Raw genomic sequence first — 13,833 nt, 5'->3', positions numbered from 1 at the left:
TCTGCAAATGTGAGGAAAGTACCTGAATGAACTCATTTTGAATTGCTGGGCTTAGGTATTTCACTTTATTCTTAACAGCTCCACCAGGATCCTTCTGCAAAAGTTCATTAAGAACAGGGTCGAATTCAGCCAAAAGCTCAACAATTGCAAGAAAATTTCCACTATGCGAATGCCCAATAACTTCACGATGACCGCGGAATGACAAATTACAAACGGCCAATGTAAATGTTACACTTAGCAGACGATTCAAGACTTTCTTCCAAAAGTTTTTCTCATTTTGTATTCCTTTCTCCAATTCCTTGTCTATTCTTCCATGCAATTTCCATTGTTTGAACATGCAACAGGCACTTGTATGTATGACGCTGTGTTCGTGATCCATCAGTTTTCGAGACAGTCCCTTCCAATCTGAAATTCCCGATACCCAGCTTTCTTGGTATCCTTTCTTATTGCGTTCTGCAAACAGCCAACAAGGTTCACAGTACACTTTGTTTAATATTGGAGAATAGCATATCCACATTCTTGGCATTTTCACTCCACATTCTGTCACTATGTCATAGTAAAACTTTGTAAAACTTCTACGGTGTTCATCACGTGGAAATGGTCCCACAGGTCTGCATGATCCATGTTCTATTATGAAAGCTTTAATGCCTGGATCAATAATGTTTACAGGGTAGTGTGCTCTGTCTGTGGGATATGCTGCAGTAATTGGTAATTGAAAGCCTGCATTGTCATCCTGGAGGGGATGTGCTTGTTCAGGAACTTGAGTAACTTCTGTGTCGCTGTCGGCTGACAGCGGCAGAAGAGTCTCTTCATTACTAATATTATCTGAGTTTGTACAGCTGTCGGCTGGCAGCGGCAGAAGGGTGTCTACATTAGTACTATTATCTGTGACTAAGTCCGTTAATACTTCATTTTCTGAGTGTGACACCAATGTGGACGTTGAAGGGTCTTCCGTACATTCTGTACTTGGAACAGTTTCCACATTTTGCGAACCTGAAGGTGTTTGTACTCGTTGAAGAAACCGATCCAATTTGGGTAGTTTCTTAACAGCTTCTTGTTCCATCCTGCGTTTTTGTCTATTCTGCGCTCCACTTAGTTTTTTGCTGATGTGTGACATTTTCTATCTGCTTGAAACTTCAGGACAGTGCAACCCTGCAACTGGTTCTGCTGCTGTCTGCAATATCAAACCAGAGATGTTTTGTAATAATCTGAATAAAGTAGCCGATTAAAGGAGAATATTGTACTTATATTTATAAAGTGTGGCTAGTTCATATTAAAAATTGAGTTGTGGAAAACCCTTACGCGCAATAGTTGCTCAATGGGACCTCTTTCAGTGATTTGTATCACCAAAACACACAAAGAAATACAGTACTGCACATGAAAACCAGGTTGAACTAGAGGGACGCAAGTCTTTTTTCAGCCTTACCTACTATGTAACTATGTAAAACACCAATACGGCCCCCAACGCTGATATTATTCCTTCCTATTCCTCAACACTGCAAAACCTGCTTAGACCAGCAATTTAAAATGTTTTTTAAAACGAGTCAGAGCAAGTTTAACTCCCTTTCGCATGTAAATACCTGGTCTAAAGCAGGTTTGCGGTGTGAAAGCAGCATCAGTGTCACAGCCCACACCTCCTCCCTCCCCTCTGCCTCCTCCTTCCCCTCCTCTCTGGCGGTGACCCCGGCTTGCTCTCTGGATGGGGATCTGACACTCACTGGCTGCTGGGGGTAAATGGGGGGGGGGGGAGGGACACTACCCCACTCATACCCCCTCATCCCCCAGTACCTGAGGCAGGGGCAGGGTACACTAAGCATTACCTGATCCCCTCTGAGCCAGCGCCGTGCATATGTAATGAGCATCCGGCTCATTAAATATGCACTGCGCTGGTGACCAATAGTGCTCACTGCTGCCTGGGTACCGTTTCAGACCTGTTCAGACATAAAAAAAAAACTTGTCTGAAACGGATAGGACCCTGCTTTTTTACAGTTTTAAAATACCAATTATTTTAAAACGGTAAATTCACTCTGGACCTTTCAGACTGCACATATTACCGTTTAGAAACGGTAAAAAAAAGGCAATATATAATATACAATAAGTTGGTGGTGTAGCTACAGATGGAGTATTTCCCATCCTTGCTGGTGGGTCGCCAGGACGTCCCCTCTGGCGACCCGCCAGCAGCCTCGCCAGCGAATACACTGAGACGCGCGACGGAAACCCTGTCCGTCTCCGCCTCAGAGAGACGGACAGGGTTAGGGGGGGTTAGAGGGGGGTGCGGGCAGGCGTCGAGGACCCCGGGGAACGGATGGAAGCGCTGTCGGAAGGGGTCGCGCGTGCGTCTCGTGCGCGCGCGTCCCCTTCTCGCCATCGCCATGGCGCTGGCGGGGGAAGTCGGCTGGCGACACCAGCGCCATCCCCTGCCAGGATGAGAGCTACTCCATCTGTGTGTTTATATATTCTATACTTGGCATCTATTGTATTCAATTGTAAGTCACTGAGTTCTTTTTTTGCTGGTTTGTTTATGTAGACCAGGCCTGTCCAACCTGCGGCCCTCCAGCTGTTGTGAAACTACAAATCCCAGCATGCCTTGGCAAATCCCAGTTTTAGCATTCCCTAATAGCAACACTGTGACAGGGAATGCTGGGATGGCCAGAGGTTGGACAGGCCTGATGTAGACTGTAATCGGGCACTATCGCTTGTGGCGACACATAAAAGGTCTATAATAAGAATACTAAGAACAATCTATATAACATGAAGCTATATGCAACATACCGTCTATCTGTGATCAGGTACCAAAAATAAATATCTATATATCAATAGAAAGGCGTCACTCCGGTTCTTGATAAGAAAGATGAAATTCAACTGTTTATTGTGAATGGTGTTTCGTGCCTACTTTTGTCTTCAGGACACACAACTTGTCCTGAAGATGGGCGCAGACCCGAAACACTGAGAATGCCAGGGGACGGCGAGGGACCAGGTAAGTATGAACAAATAAAAAAATTGAATAACCGTAAAAATTACTTATACGAAATGCATGTGGTCCTGAGATAATCTACTGCACTTTATTTATTTATATACCTAGCCGGTGCAGATCGGTCTCTCCCCTGTATCCAGTGGCTTAGCAGCATGAAAGCGTTGTGGATCATTGCTAGGCTACGCCCTCATCGAGGTGTGCCACAGGTGACATCACGTGCCACGTCAGAAGCCGCCCTGGACGGAGTGGAGACCGTGACCGCATCCTATCTATCTATCCATCCATCCATAGTAGACTATTCAGCCCGGCACTCCCTAGAACAGGGAGGTGAATAGACATGGGTGCCTTCAGGATACATATATAGAATACAGCACAACCACTCAGCGACACTCCACGGTTTATCAAGACATAGAAACATAGAATGTGACGGCAGATAAGAACCATTTGGCCCATCTAGTCTGCCCCTTTTTTTACCCTTCAGGTAATCTCATCCCTTTTTAATCCACATGCCTATCCCAAGCATGTTTAAATTGTTCTACTCTTTAATCCGTCGTTTCGAGGGATGGATACCCCTTTTTCAAGGTACAGTGCAAATAACACAGCAAACAAAAACACAATTTATATCTATCAAAAGTGCTTACTCACTTTTCCGCTGCGTGGGGCTGCCATGGCGTATTCCCCTCAATTTCCGGTCGGCGAGCTGGTATGGTTAGTTGTTAGGGTTGTCAAGGGATTTCCCTGAAGACAATGCATAAAAAAACGCATTGAAACGTTGCCTTAAATACCAGCATTTATTTTTCCGCTGAGAGTGCCATGTAGGGTGGCCTATCCCGGGATCGGCGGGATCCCAGGATTTGGCCCCTAAAACGACGGGATTTCAATCCCGGGATTGGAGTCTCCAATCCCGGAATTTTCGGGATTAGACTGCGCATCCGCAGTCTAATGCCGGGCAGCGTCTGGGCTTGTGCTCAGACGCTGCCCGGCTACTCCCGTCCCGGTCAGTGGGCCTCTGCGCATCGTGACGACGTCAGAGGTCACACTGCGCCGGCCACACAACAGCTGGCAGATCCTGCACTGACCTCCAGCCGTACCACACACCCACCCAGGCTGCCTGCATTTGGGTCCCTGAGGCCACACAACAGCCGGCAGATCCTGCGCTGACCTCCCGCCGTACCGCCCACCCACCCAGGCTGCCTGCATTTGGCTCTTCGAGGACCCCATACATCGCCCGATGCCTACATACCCAGGCTGCATCCTCCTGCATACAGCCCAGCTCCATCACCCACCCGCCCGGACCACACCGCACCTGTAAGTAAATATGCGGGTGCCCAGGTAAATATGAATCCAATCCTGCCGGCACTCTGTTAGTTAAGCAGCTTGCCCCGATGCACTAGAAGAATATTCATACAAACTCTAAAGAAAGAAGGCACTCAGGAAAAAACGATGTAAAGAAACACACAAACGTGTATTGTTGAGCTTTCGGGGTTTGACCCCCTTCCTCAGAACAATTGGCTGTAGTCGTGTTCTGAGGAATGGGGTCAAACCCCGAAAGCTCAACAATACACGTTTGTGTGTTTCTTTACATCGTTGTTTCCCGAGTGCCTTCTTTCTTTGGAATGAATATATATATATATATATATATATATATATATATATATATATATATATATATATATAGAGCGTTTCTTGGTAGCTCCGGCACTCACTGCATACATGGGTTTACTTTCCCGGTGCCTTCCACAGTCAGCGTTAGCGGGCTTGATACAAACAGATATCGGCAGCGGCACTCAGTATAAAAGAAAAGTCGACACAACGCCGTGTAGACGTCTACACGGCGTTGTGTCGACTTTTCTTTTATACTGAGTGCCGCTGCCGATATCTGTTTATATATATATATATATATATATATATATATATATATATACACACATATACACACACACACACACATATATATATATACATGCAGTTCCTCTTCCCTGCCTGGGGTGTCGCTGTCTGATGTAGTGCTTCTAGCACAGTGTGGTCTGTATATCAGTACTGATATGTGAACCAGACCAGTGGTAGAAACACCACAGCAGACATCAACACCCCAGGCAGGGAAGAGGAACTGCATGGGGGTGCTAGAATGAAATTGTATATATATGTATGTATATATATATATATATATATATATATATATATACACATATATATACATATATATACACACACACACACACACACACACACCTTTTACATTTATTTCTTTATATAGGTGCAAATAAAAACACACCTCTTATTTTACAAGTCAGGTTTTTGAGGAGTAAAGACTGGGTCTGGGTGGACTGGGACACTCTGTCTTTCTCTGCTCCCTGAGGCTCCCTAGTCCCTGCTCACAGTGTTGCCAACTCTGAAATGAAAAATAAGCAAATGATGATCGAAAAACAAGCCCAAACCATTCGGAAAAAATAATTGTGATTGTTTGTATGCACTAAGAAATATTTATTCTAAAAGGTGCATACATGGTCTCAGATTCTGGTCTGATCGCTCCCCTGAACCTTTGCACTGGGGAGCGATGTTTAGCTACTTCGAATGTGCATAAACTTTTATGCACATGTGCAGCCGCTTTGTGCGAGTGGGCACGGTGAATTGATTATTCACCGGCTCGTTCACACTTAGCAGTGCGGGCGAGGGTCGTGGGGCAGCTTCCATGGGTAGCGCCCATCGGAACACCCAGCGTTTCATGGGCATTCCCATGGAAATTCGCAGGTGACATGGGTACCAGGGGTCGGCAGCTGACATCATCGGATGTCAGCCGCCCGCCCTCTTCCCGCAGAGGGAGCAGCAGATCTAAGACACCAGATATTGTCTTAGTTCTGCAAGCGCTAGAGAAACCATTCGATGGTCGGCGTCTATCGAATGGTTTCTGCCCTACACATAAGGCTGTGAATGGATGTTTATGCAAAACATCCATTCGCATGCATGCAGGTGAAATCTGCATGTGGGCATCATTTACATAACACACAAAGCTGCGAATTCTGCAGCTTTGCGGGTAAATTAGAATGAGGACTCTAGTGCAATAGGCACCGCACATTTTGTCCTTGATCGCATTGCATGTGTTTTGAACAGGATGCAATGCAATGTTGTGCAGCACATACTTTTTGTGCAGTGCAATGTGATGTGTGCAGGAGCACGCATCACACCTGTTAAAATGTGCTGTGTATTGGGCACCTTAAGTAAAGATAAAACAATCTAATAAGTATTAAATCAGATTAGCCCTAATGTTTAAATCAGATTGGGGCAGATGTATGACCATTCGTTATGGGGGAGAAGGGGTATCAGCGCACGTTATGGGCACTGATACCCCTTCTCCCCCCATGTACAATGGAGCCAGTGTGCGGTAAAGGACAGGGGTGCTATGCGCCCCTGTCCATATCGGCGCTGCTATCTAAATGATATCAGGTCGAATGTATGAACGGTCAGCATCGCCGGAGGGGGGAGTTTACGCTCCCCTGCTTTGCCAGACAAGATATTAATGCATCTTGTCGGTCTCCCCTCCTGCTTCGCCTCGCTAATGAGGCGAAGCAGGAAGTATTATAGCGCCGCTATAACACATCTGCCCCATTAGCCCTAATGAATACACACAACCAGCAGACAGCAACAGAGATAGCCGATTTTTCCGATAATCAACAAAAATCAGTCGATTATTGTCGATTATCGATAAAAATCGGCCGATATATCGGTCAGAAATAGGACAATCGGCCAAAACATCATTTTAGTGTGGGGGCTATTAGTTCTACTTGTTCTCACATGTGTTTGTCCCTTATCTCTATGCTAAATGAGTGAATTTCCCCCCCAAAAAAACAAACCACAAAGCCCAAAACAAGCTGCTGATAAATATAATTAAAATAAGCCCCCAAACAAGCAACCCTAATATAAAATAACTAGCAACTGAACTCTACTCACAAAGATAACAAGCACAAATCCGCTTGTTATAAGCTGAGAGTGACTTGGAAGCGTGCTGCGTGCCTCACTGCCTCTGCTCAGCTTCCCGGCTCCTCTCCAGCGTGGCCTCTCCAGCGTGTGACGTCATCAAGTCACACGCATATAAAAGCTGAGGCAGGGGTACCCAGCAGTCATTGCTGCTTGCCTGTCACTCTCCGTGCCAGGCCACGCCCCCCGCCCTCATTTCAAAGCAGCCCGCCTACCCTCCCCATTGGACAGCCGCGGCGTCATGTGACAGTCTGACTGTGATTCTGTCAGACTGTCATGGCGGCGCCCGTGCTGTGTCGGCGCGACAGCAGCGCTGCACGCACTCACACAGCAGGTAGCTCAGAGCGCCGGGCAGATGCCTGCGGCCAGGCGCCCACGCAGCCCCCGCTCCCCCAAGCAGTGGCGGGGGCTGACTTGCGCAATTTACGCCAGTGCCTATCCCCCCTCCTAACATCCCTGGCCGCTATTTCTAAATCCTGGCTATCATTTGAAATTTCCTGGTTGGGACGTATGGCGGCATTTAAGATGTCCCTTCTCCCTAAACTAATGTATTTATTCTGTACCATCCCCTACGTTTTCCCCAAAAAATCTTTGCAACTAGCTTCCTCCATTTTGACGAAATATGTCTGGTCAGCTAAGCCCCCAGCAATGGCCCGTTCCAAAATGTTGATCCCCAGAGCTTTCGGGGGACTAGACCTCACCGACCTATTCCTCTACCAGTCAGCCTGCTTACTGGCCCCAATTAAATACTACACTGACCCCACACCCTCTAGAGCATGGGTAAACATTGAACAATGCCGCTCCCCCCATATAACATTATCAGAACTGTTTAAGATCCCAAAGCATGTTAGAACGGCCCTCCCGAATCTACTCCCATTCACTATAGCTACTCTTCACGCGTGGGACCAACTGACTGCTACCCTCCCCGCTCCGACTCTCCTTATTACTACCCTACCCATCGCTACAGTGGCGAAGTTGATCCCCAACCTTCGTCTAAATGTTTGGAGATCCTGAGGAATAACCTCCTTGGGTGACGTCTTGGATGCCCACTCTATGATCCCCTTCACTACCCTCCAACACCGGTTTTCACTCCCCAGTACTGAACAGTACCACTTTCTACAACTCGCACACTGGTGGAAAGCCAACTTCCACAACTACTCCCCACCGGATGCAATTTCACAGATCGCTCTCTCCAGACCATCCCTATCACACTCTACAGGAGATATTTCCTTTTGGTATAAGTCATTGGTAACCCCCTCCGAGTTCTCTAAGTCTTCTGCCCATAGGAAGTGGGAATCGGACCTTGGTGCGTCCTTCTCGCCTTCGCAGTGGCGAACGATCTTTCTATCCTCCTTTACAATGTCCCGCTGCCTCAATCATACTGAGATGCATATTAAACTCATCAATCGACTTTACCTGACCCCCAACCATCTCCATACCTTCTGGCCATCCTGTTCTAACCAGTGTTGGAGACAGTGTGGCTGTGTGGGCAACATATACCATGTCTTCTGGTCTTGTCCTAAACTCCGGTTGTACTGGGACGAGGTATTCAAATTAATCGATACTGTCCTCCAGCTGAGGCTGGCCCCATCGCCAAGTACTGCTCTATTTCATGTGTTTCCCTTGGAGGTCCCAACAGGAAAAGTATATGTCCTCGGGCATATACTCATTGCGGCAAGGGCAAACTTAGCCCAGCAATGGAAACAACCCTCCCCCCCATCCATCCTCCAGGTTATATTAAAAACAAATCATCACTTCCTTTTGGAAACCTGCTCACTATCCTCCCCTCCAGGACCCTCCCACTCCCATCCCCGTTGGCTACCATCGTACGTTTATGCCACAGAAGGCGATGGTACCAGATTTCTCCCTTCCACAACCTCCCTACCCCCATCACAGTTCAGCCTGAATAAACCCCCTGATGCCTCCCCACCCCAGGTCCAAAGCCCCTTGCCTGCCCCTTCTTCATCCACTGGTTAACCTATTCATGGTTCTTAAGAGTATCATGGTCACCATGCTCTGCTATGTGCTCCACCATGCTCTTTGTACTGGTCGCTCTGCGTAGCGACATGCTTTATGCTTTATGTTTTATGTCTTATGCTGTTTACTAAGTTGTAACGTGTTACGATTAAAGTCCATGTCCCCACCCCCCTCCAAATGTCCCCTCTTTCTTTTTGTACCCCATATAAACTTTCTGTACCAATAAAAAACTATTGATGGAAAAAAAAAAAGGTATATGAAATAAACATTACATTAATATAGACACAAAACACAGAAATAAGACAATTTTATTAAACTGGAGCTGGAACGAAGCTTCTCATCCCAAAGAGTTTCTTTCTTCAGGCTGCCTGTAACAAATCTGAATTTACTGTACTTGCAAATTTGTATCTTATCTAATACCGAACAAGATATTTATATATATATATATATATATATATATATATATATATATATATATATACATATATATTCAACATAGATATAAGGTTACCATTTTCACATGACATCAAAATGACAAGATTATCACTATGATATGCTAAAATACTAATTTATTATTGTGCAATAATATACCTGCTGCAGCTGTAAACTTTTACTTAGCCTGTCTCTATTAGGTAGTCACTATAACCAAAGCGTCTATTTTTGTTTTGTAGATTGGAGTCCGGCACTAAATATCCTGACAGTGGGCTTATTTGTAATCAACAAGTGAAAATGAATCAGGTGATAATTTCTGGCTTCTCACAACACCGTAACATAGTTACCTACCCTCCTGCATTGTGCAGGAGACTCCCTGAAATAGCAGCAATCTCCCACTCTCCCTCATTAGTCTACCAATCTCCCTCATTTCACCTAGCCCACATTACACTGTTACATTTTTGGGGAAAAAAGGAATGAGAGACAGATACATTTACATCGAATCATCAGCACCATTTCCCAGCACTTTAGCAAGTATAGTAGCGCTTACTAACTGCTTTTGGGCTCATCCACATTTGGATATGTCATTTTAAAAGATTCCTCTCAGATGTAGCAGTACACACCCACACATCTAGGTGCCACGTTCACAATCTCTTTTCACAATCTCTCCATATATGGCACTAGACACACCCTTTGGGTGGAGCATGACACGCCCCCTCAGTGGGGCGCTGTGCAAAATTCTCCTACCAACTATAATCTCCCAGAAACTAGTTTTCAAAAGTAGGCAAGTATGCACTGTAACAACAATGTATATATCCTCTCTCCACTTTTCTTCATATCCTTTGCCTAAGCGTGTACAGATGGAGTCGGGCTCCCTCTTGCTGGCGAATCGCCAGACTGTCACCGCTGGCGATACGCCAGCAGCCCGGCTCTCCATCGCGTGCGTCTCAGTTTCCGTGCGGCGGGGCGACGGGAACCTGTCCGTCTCCGCTTCAGGGAGACGGACAGGGTTAGGGGGGTGCGGGGAGGCGGTGGGGACCCCGGGTGACCGCCGACAAGCCGGCAGGGACCCGGGGGAAGCCGTCGGAAGGGGACGCGCGCGCATCCCCTTTCGCAGATACAGATGGCGGGTGGCGGGGGATGGCGGCTGGCGTCGCCATCGCCATCCCCTGCAAAGACAAGCCCGGCTCCATCTGTACATCACTGTAGCATGAAGCCAACTGTATAAAGGCTTTACACCATATTGCTTATTACAGTCACTATTTCTCCATCAAATAATATTAGTCAGGGAAAATGACTTCTATCCTTCTGATGAGGAAGCACATATATGTCTGCCTGTTGTACAGTTATCATCTGAGGTAAACGCAGTCTCTGTGTTAACCCTGCATTAGCTTCTTTTAACCTTCCTGGGATAGTATATCTTTAAATATATACATTAGGGTGAGAGAAGAGCGTATTACAGCCTTTCTGAGGTAAAAGGTCTCTTTTCAGAGGTAAAATAGTATACAGCTGTGTAGGTAAACATGAGAACACCTCTTTCCTGGGCTGGTACAGGTATGAATGTATTTTGGGGCTGGACTCACCACACATCTCCTTTTATCATTTACAGTCTGGCAGGTGATAGCAAGAACCTCAGAGGGAATCCTCACCATCGATGAACCATCTCTGCATACCACCAGTAAGTATAAGCGTCCTCCATGCTCCCTCTGTCTGCCGCTCTCTTTCTCCCTGGACTTCTCCTCACAGACTGCACTGTCCAACTGCTGCTCACTCTCCTTCTGACACTGGTCATGTGACATGCAACTGCCAAAGCTGCTGGGAATTATTCACCACTGTAAACAAAATTCACTATCGCGTGCTTCATCATCATCACACACAATACTTGTATAGCAGGGTATTACACTGTATGTACAGACTACAGAAAGCTGTGTTAACTACCCACTGGAGCGCAAATTGCTGTTCAAAATATCATTCAGTAATACACACCAATAGTGATGCCACTGTGCACTAGCTGGGGGCTGCCTGTGGTACAGTACACTCTCCAGCCCCCCCCCCCCCCCCCCCTTATCTGGCTATGCCACGCACCCAGGTCTAAACCAATTCTCTCCGCCTCTTAACCCATTGATTAGGCTTTTCATTTACCCCTCCTCTCTATTTTGTCTCCACAGTACTTAAGAGTGGAGTGGAAGTGAGCAGTTATGGAGTAGTGCCACTGGCTGTATACTGTCTCAGGGCTTCCTGGCGTTGTAGGATGATTGCTGATCTCTGAGGGCAGTGAGGGTTGTTTCCAGTGGATTGGTGGTCGCGAAAAAGCATGAGCAGACGCTAATGACCTTTCTTACAGAACCGGAATAGAGGCAACGTGGTTCGTCTTCATGGCATTGGGAGACTTTTTTTTCCGCCATTACCAATATTATTTTCAAGTACCTCCAACTGTTCTGCAGAGTACCCCCATGGGTACTAGTACTCCAGGTTTGGAATAACTGCATTAGATCCATATCAGGCCAGAGTGCACAATTTTGACGGGTCGTGCAATCGATTGTGTGCACATCATGAGGTATTTCAGTGATGCGTGGTCCCGCAGGTCGAGAGGTCATTTAATGGATCAAACGTACTGCAAATATGATTAGTCAAGATGGCTTTGATCGATGGGTTTGATCGATCATACAACCTACATACGATCTGCATCATATGCAGGTCGTTCTAATGTATGGCCAGCTTCAGCTGTAGGGTATATTTTTATTATATATTCCGCTCAATTTGCCCTATTATAGGGCACTTTCTGAGCAAATAAAAAGAAAAGGGTAATACACCCTATACTGTATATATTGTATTTTACATAATACGAAACTGAAGGATTTTAAAAATTATATGTAAAGTATAAAAATATTTTAACAATTATTCTGTGGAGGTAAGAGTGTGACCGCTTTGAATTGATTTCCCTTGCTTTCTTTTGACCAATTTTGTATACATGAAACCAATGGACAGCACCAATAGTTGAAAGTTGAAATTGTGTGATTCATATACATATAGAATATATTGATCTCTCCTTAACATTATAACTTGGGAACTTACCAGAGGTGGTTTATACTTATGGGCTGCAGTCCCCCCCCGGTAAAATCCGCCACTGTAGTGAAGCCAGATGCAGTCCGTGAGACTGCTTTGGCTTCACTGTGACTGGCAGTGACTTCCTATTGGAAGTCTGACCTGCCAGCCACCCAAGGCAATCCCATTGGTAGGTGTTCCCTCCCTCCGGGACACATCTACATGGGCTGCTGAGCAACAGCCTATATAAACCGGGTTCTATGCATGCGCAGTATGGGATCCTGAATATGCCTCTGTCGGCTGCTGCAAAAGCAGCCCATAGAGGCTGGGGGCTAACGCATGCGCAGTACAGAATAAGCTACTGTGCATGCGCCGGCCCTGTGGCGAGGTCCAAGACTGATGGTCGGGAGTGCCAACGGCGGGGACCAGGACTAGGTGCATAGCAGTGGCGAAAGCCCCCTCCTCTGCAGAGGTATGAGCCACCGCTGGAACTAATCCTGGTGTGGGAATCTCCTTTCTCACAAGGTATTGAATAGGTAGGCTATATGGAGCAACAGGTAATGGTGACTGTCACACACACACACACACACACACACACACGGAAGACTGTCACATAGATGGAAGACCTCCACAAATGGAGGAGTACCACACATCTGGAGAAATGTCACACACCAGGACTTCTGTCACACAGTGGGAGGGCTGTCACACCCCAGAACCAGTGTCAAACAACTGGAGGGCTGTCACACACCAGGAATACTGACACACAGTTGGAGGGCTGTCACACCCTAGGAATACTGTCACACAGCTGGAGGGCTGTCACACCCCAGGAATACTGTCAAACAACTGGAGGGCTGTCACACCCCAGGAATACTGTCACACAGCTGGAGGGCTGTCACAAACAAGAAATAGTCACATTGCTGGAGGATTGTCCCACATCAGCAATACTGTCACACATCCAGAGGGCTGTCACACTCCAGGAATACCGTCACATAGCTGGAGGACTGTCACACCCCAGAAATACTGTGGCATATCTGGAGGGCTGTCACACCCTAGGAATACTGTACCACAGCCTCCAGCTGTCACACACCAGCAATACTGTCACATACTGTAGCTGGAGGACTGTCACACACCAGGACTGCTGTCACATAGCTGGAGGACTGTCACACACCAGGACTGCTGTCACACATCTGGAGGGCTGTCAAACCCCAGGAATACTGTCACACAGCCTCCAGCTGTCACACACCAGCAATACTGTCCCATAGCTGGAGGACTGTCAAACACCAGGACTGCTGTCACATAGCTGGAGGACTGTCACACACCAGGCCTGCTGTCACACATCTGGAGGGCTGTCAAACCCCAGGAATACTGTCACACAGCCTCCAGCTGTCACACACCAGCAATACTGTCACATAGCTGGAGGACTGTCAAAC

At 46.8% G+C, this 13,833-nt stretch overlaps 1 long non-coding RNA gene across 1 annotated transcript; it reads right to left on the bottom strand.

The window, feature by feature from the left end:
* Nucleotides 1-608: 608 nt before the first annotated feature.
* LOC146031356 (uncharacterized) lies at nucleotides 609-11,083 on the bottom strand. The gene is made up of 4 exons (XR_014456829.1): nucleotides 10,942-11,083; nucleotides 5,250-5,366; nucleotides 3,620-3,712; nucleotides 609-1,174 (listed from the first exon to the last, which is right to left on the bottom strand). It is a non-coding gene; the product is annotated as an uncharacterized LOC146031356 (long non-coding RNA).
* Nucleotides 11,084-13,833: the final 2,750 nt, after the last annotated feature.

This window comes from Crinia signifera, chromosome 1, assembly GCF_055691185.1.
Source record: "Crinia signifera chromosome 1, ASM5569118v1, whole genome shotgun sequence".
Taxonomy (NCBI): Eukaryota; Metazoa; Chordata; class Amphibia; order Anura; family Myobatrachidae; genus Crinia; species Crinia signifera.
This window is presented reverse-complemented; position numbering and strand designations above follow the sequence as displayed.